Here is a 6,174-nt window from a genome sequence, read left to right as displayed (position 1 = left end):
GTGTCAGTGGTAAAGACAGGAATGAGGGCTTCCCTGGCGGCGCAGTGGTTGAGAGTCCGCCTGCCGATGCAGGGGACACGGGTTCGTGCCCCGGTCCGGGAGGATCCCACGTACCGCGGAGCGGCTGGGCCCGTGAGCCATGGCCGCTGAGCCTGCGTGTCCAGAGCCTGTGCTCCGCAACGGGAGAAGCCACAACAGTGAGAGGCCCGCGTACCGCAAAAAAAAAAAAAAAAAAAAAGAGGAATGAGATCAAGTCCATCCTTGGAAGGAGCTCTCTGTGGAGCCAGAGAGGAAAGTGATGCCTATGGAGGGCAGCTACCGTTTGTTCCTTTCTTTCTTTTTTTTTAAAATAATAAGCATGAACATTTAATTGCATTGGAAAACATGGAGAAAAATTACACAACTGGATAGATGGTATCACTAAAAAATCATGATTAGCATTGCCAAATGGGCACTGCTACCATTTCTGGAGCGCTCTCCCAGATGCTGGACTAGGAACTCATTGCACGATCATAAATCTTTCAGAACATCCCGTGGGGTGGTGGCCACATCCTGCCCACGAGAAGGGGCAGGAAAAAAATGAAGGTGGGGGAAACGGGGGGCAGGACAAATGAGGGCGGGAAAAATGATTTCATTCACGTGCTGCCCAGCTGAGTGAGAATAAGAACATGGGGCCACCAGACTTTCCCATCACGTCAGCCTGCCTTCTGTGCCTCCCAAGAAATGGCCCCCGAGAGAACGTGAACTGAGGCACGGGGTCCACGGCTGCTCCGCGACGGGGCTCACAGAGGCCCCGAGGGACAGAGCAGCTGCCAGTTCCGGTCTGAGGCCCACATCCTGCCATGGGAAGAGGAGCTTCCCTGGCCACCCTGTATCAGGGTCAGCTCTCCTAGGGACCCCAGGTAAGTCTCAGCGTTCCCAGGCCTCAGTTCCTTCAAATGTGAAATAACAATAACAGCCCCAAGGCAAGGCCTGAAATGAGATACTGTCTGTGAAAGTACCCAAGAAATAACCCAAAGGCAAATGTTCATGATATTAGAAGAGCATCCTTCTTTCTTTCTCCCTTAAGCAACAGAGTCCTAAAGTTCCAATTGCTTTTGTCTTATAACTCAGCCCCCTCCTACCCAGTATTCATCATTGGCAGACTCTTTTGTGCCACTGCCGTAACCCTCGAAATGTCCTGACAGCTTCAATGTTCTAGCTAGACAGCAGCATTTCTACCCTACAGTTCTCTCTGGGCCTGGGCAGCGATGTCCCAGCTACTGAGATTTGGCATGAAGGGGCAGAATGAATTCACGTAGAGAGCTCCACCACTGCCGACAGTTTGAGAGTCCTTGTGTTAAGTCAGCCCTACTGGGTTATACTGGCCGGTCTGCAGTGACCACAAAAAGAAACTAAAGGCTGAGTGTAGTCTTTCATCTTGTAAGTTGATGGTCTGTTTGGGGGCGGGGGTGGGTACAGTTAGCTTTCAAATCACATAGGTGCCATTTTATGTGAAATTACTCGCTAAGAAATACCAACATTAGCTCAGTCCCTCCAGACGACACCCCTTGCAGGAATGTGCACCCAAAGATGGAGCCTGGTGAGCACCGTGGACTGGAGCCCTGCCCATCTGAGCACAGAGTTCCCTAAAATCAAAATCTAGGCCTTCCCAAGCTATCTGGCAAAGGACATTTTAAAAATGTATTTATTTCCAGTCTATCATAGACCAACTTTTGTAAAATACAATACAAATTAAATACCCCAAAAATGATGTTAAAAAATGACGTAAAGAATACAAGGCCTAATTTTTTATTATTAGATTGAATAGACAAAAAATTATCCTGTTGCATCTCTGGAAGATGAATTTACCTCGTAGAGGCCCAGGTACCTGCAGGAAGTCAGAGACAACGCCCATGAGTAGCACTGCCTGAAACCACCTGTACCTCCTGTCTTCTAAAGGGAAATTATCATCTTTGTTTTTGTCTCAATGCAAGCACATAGTTTTTCATGAATAGTCACTACTTATCTAAGCTTCTAGGTCACAGCTGACTGGTTGATTTTCTAATAATTTTCAGTTTGCTTGCAAAGAGTACAAGGCACTTGAAGACATGGGGTCTAATTTTGTTTTGATGGTATCCCCCTAAGTTTCATAAAGGCCTGGTATTTCTTATTTGACTGATGGTATAGCTGGACTGAGAAAGGTCATTTGATTTGATGAAGAAGAGGGACGAGGGGCAGCCCCACCGCAGCACCCACTTGAGGTAGCCGACACCACACAAGCCCATCCCCACCAGGGCTGCCCAAGTGCCCCGGGAAGTGGCTGATGAAGGAGTCATAGGAGTTTTGTCCCAACCAGCCTGGACCGGTCCAGCCATGAGCCTCCCTCGCCGAACACAGCTCTGGCAAGCAGGCCGGCCCGCCACTAGAAGAATTACATCCTGCCAGGGCGAGGCACTGTCTAGGGCCCGTGGCTACCAGAGATGTAGGAGATTTTGTCCAACTGTCACCCTGCAGACACAGGTGAATGCCTGGCTTCAGTAAGCCTGCATCCTCCAGGATCATCAAGGCACCAGACAGGACTGAACCAAACCAGACTTCTCCCCACCTTTTAAACACTCAGGGAGGCCTGGACACAAACTGGGGAGGGGGTCAAATCCCGAAATGTCCTCCTATGTACGTCGTGTGAAACAGTAGCTGGTGTTGTGCTCCAGGGACCGAGACCTGTAACCAGAGGTGGACACCCCATTACATAGATGCTATGGGGAAATGTTTAGTTTTTCTAAATCTATCAAAAAGTAGTAAGCTTTCACTTTTACCAACTGTGTGGTAAGTGGGATAAAAGTCTAGGCTGCCCTCCCCTTCTCTAGCACATTCTATAACTCATGTTTCAAAGTCATTATTAAGAACTAATTCATGAACTTCCCTGGTGGCGCAGTGGTTGAGAATCCGCCTGCCAATGCAGGGAACATGGGTTCCAGCCCTGGTCCGGGAAGATCCCACATGCCGCAGAGGAACTAAGCCCGTGCGCCTCAACTACTGAGTCTGTGCTCTAGGACCCGTGAGCCACAACTACTGAGCCCACGTGCCACAACTACTGAAGCCCGCGCGCCTAGAGCCCCTCCTCTGCAACAAGAGAAGCCACCGCAATGAGAAGCCCGCGCACCGCAACAAGGAGTAGCCCCCCCCCCCGCTCGCTGCAACTAGAGAAAGCTGGCACGCAGCAACGAAGACCCAATGCAGCCAAAAATAAATAAAGTAATTAATTAAAAGAAAAAAACCTAATTCATCCCTGGGTCTATGGTAGATGTGGTCTCCACATCATTTAGGGAGTAAATTCAGCTGCGTGTTAATGGAAATCTGGCTATGATGCTTTCACCACACAGGGTTAATTTCTCACACAGGACATTGAAGCAGTTGGTCCTGAGGTGCAGTGGCTCCATGATGTCATCAAGGGCTCAGGTTTCTTCCGTCTTCTATTCTGCCATCATAACATGTGGCTTCCCCGTCATGGTCTCTTCTGGTCACAAGATGGCCTCTGCAGCCCCAGCCTCACATCTCTGTGCCAAGAAAGTAAAAGGAAACTACAAGCAGAAAATAAAACAACAGACCCCACAGACTCTCATGTAAAACCCATTAGCCCACACTGTGAAATATGGCCAGTCCTGGGCTGCAAGGGAGGTTGGGAAATGTAGTTCTGTAGCTAGGACTTTTGCTGCCCCGTGAGAAAGAAAAATCTGTTAATAAAGAAAGGAAGAACAAATCCTGGGGAGGCAGCTGATCCTGTCTGCTCCAGCCTCCTCTTGTCCATCTTGGGAAATGGATTTAGCTCATTATTTTCCCAATGGAACAACAGATGATAATGACCACTAATTAAGTATCTATTATAAACCAGAAAGGTTGTCAGACACTTCATGTTCATGTTCTCCTTCAACCTTCACAATAATAACCCCGAAGGTAGATTATTATCCTCCCCTTTTTATAGGTGAAGAAATAAATGGAGACTGAGAAGTATCAAGTGCCTCGTCCAAGGTGGCACACAGGCAATTGACAACATCTAAATGTTAACCCTGATGTCTCTGTCGCTAAAATCTAACTTTCCACTGTAGGTGAACATACATCTTGATGATTGCCTCAGAGGAAGGGCTGGGGCTGAGAGATTTTCATGCTGAAGATTATTCTTCGAAATTCAGCATCTTTTGTATCCTGGCTATGTTCCTTTGCTGCCTGTCTCATGGGTTAACTCACTGATATAAACATTCTGGTACGCAGTCTCAGATGGCCATCTGCTTTATTTTGGTTTCCACAGATATTTTTGTAGCAAAACTCCTGTAAACACAAGTGCTTGAAAGTTCACTTGTCTCTTGGAGTCCAGTGGAACCTGAGTCTTAAGGAAATTGATCAGTGAGAAGTCTTAGTTCCAAGCAAAAGAAATTTATTCTGGATGATTAAGGAGAAAGAAGTAAATTAAGATGATAGGGATGAAAAAAAAAAAAAAGATGATAGGGATGGAGTAGGAATAATGCTGGGGAGGGGCTGGGAAGGGTGTTGTTTGTTTATTCCATTTGTATAATTAGCCATAAATTCCTCCAAAATAAACTAAATAAGTAAATAAAAGGATATGGGCTTGTTCACAGAATTGTTGGGAGGGGTAGAGAACCAGGTTTGAGCCTAAAGCTTGGAGAACAATACCCAATTTGTTGAGAAAATCTCTGCAGGGGTCCTGCCCCACTGAGCCCTCAGGAAAGGCACCAGCCCCTACCCCCGCTGCCCATTCAACATGAGGAGCTCAACCTTGCAGGCCCCCACCATGGTTGCCTCCCCCAAAGCCAGATGCCCCCATCACCACCACACCAGCAGCAATACAAGAGCCTGTTTTCTCACTTTGCCCACTTCCAAATCAGTTTTACATGGGTGTGTCCATGCCATACGCTAGCTTCAATTCTCACAAGAGTTCTCGTTCTTATATTGGGAGCAGGACTCCATAGGCAGGAATTTCTCTAGGTGTAGAAAGACCATTCAAAAGATGGGGGACTTGGGCTTCCCTGGTGGTGCAGTGGTTGAGAGTCCGCCCGCCGATGCAGGGGACACGGGTTCGTGCCCCGGACTGGGAAGATCCCACATGCCGCGGAGCGGCTAGGCCTGTGAGCCATGCCCGCTGAGCCTGCGCGTGCGGAGCTTGTGCTCCGCAACGGGAGAGGCCACAACAGTGAGAGGCCCACGTACCGCAAAAAAAAAAAAAAAAAAAAAAAAGATGGGGGACGGGTAACACGAGGGATCCTTGCAGTGATGGAAATGTTCTGTATCTTGACTGTATCAATGTTAGTATCCTGGTTGTGATATTGTGCCATAGTTGTGCAAGATGTTACCATGGGGAAAACTGAGCTGAGGGTACAGAGGAACTCTCTGTATTACATCTTACGACTCTGTGTGAACCTACAATTATCTGAAAATAAAAGTTTAACTGTAAATGGCATTAAGAGAATGAAAAGGCAGGCCACAGACTGGAAGAAAATATTTGAAAAACATATCTGTTAAAGGACTTGTATTCAAAATATACAAAGAACTCTTAAAACTCAATAAGAAAACAAACAACTCAATTGAAACTGAGAAAAAGATCTGAATAGACACCCACCAGTGAAGATATACAGGTAGTAAATAAGCAGATGAAAAGATGCTCAACATCATATGTCATTAGGGAACTGCAAATTAAAACAACATGAGATACCACTACATACCTATTAGAATGGCTGAGATCCAGAACACTGACATCATCAAATGCTGGCAAGGCTATGGAGCAACAGGAACTCTCATTTGTTGCTGGTGGGAATGCAAAATGGTACAGCCACTTTGGAAGACACAGTGGCAGTTTCTTACAAAATTAAACATAGTCTTACCATAAGATCCAAAAATCATGCTCCTTGGTACTTACCCAAGTGAGTTGAAAACTTATGTCCACAAAAAAAACCTGTACATGAATGTTTATAGCAGCTTTATTCATAATTGCCAAAACTTGGAAGCAACCAAGATATCCTTCAAGAGGTGAATGGATGAAGACACTGTGGTACATCCAGACACTGAAATATTATTCAGCAATATAAAGAAATGAGCAGGAATTCCCTGGTGGTCCAGTGGTTAGAACTTCATGATTTCACTGCTGAGGGCCCGGGTTCAATCCCTGGTCGAGGAACTAAG

Source organism: Orcinus orca, chromosome 2, assembly GCF_937001465.1.
Source record: "Orcinus orca chromosome 2, mOrcOrc1.1, whole genome shotgun sequence".
Taxonomy (NCBI): Eukaryota; Metazoa; Chordata; class Mammalia; order Artiodactyla; family Delphinidae; genus Orcinus; species Orcinus orca.
Note: the sequence above shows the minus strand (reverse complement) of the source record.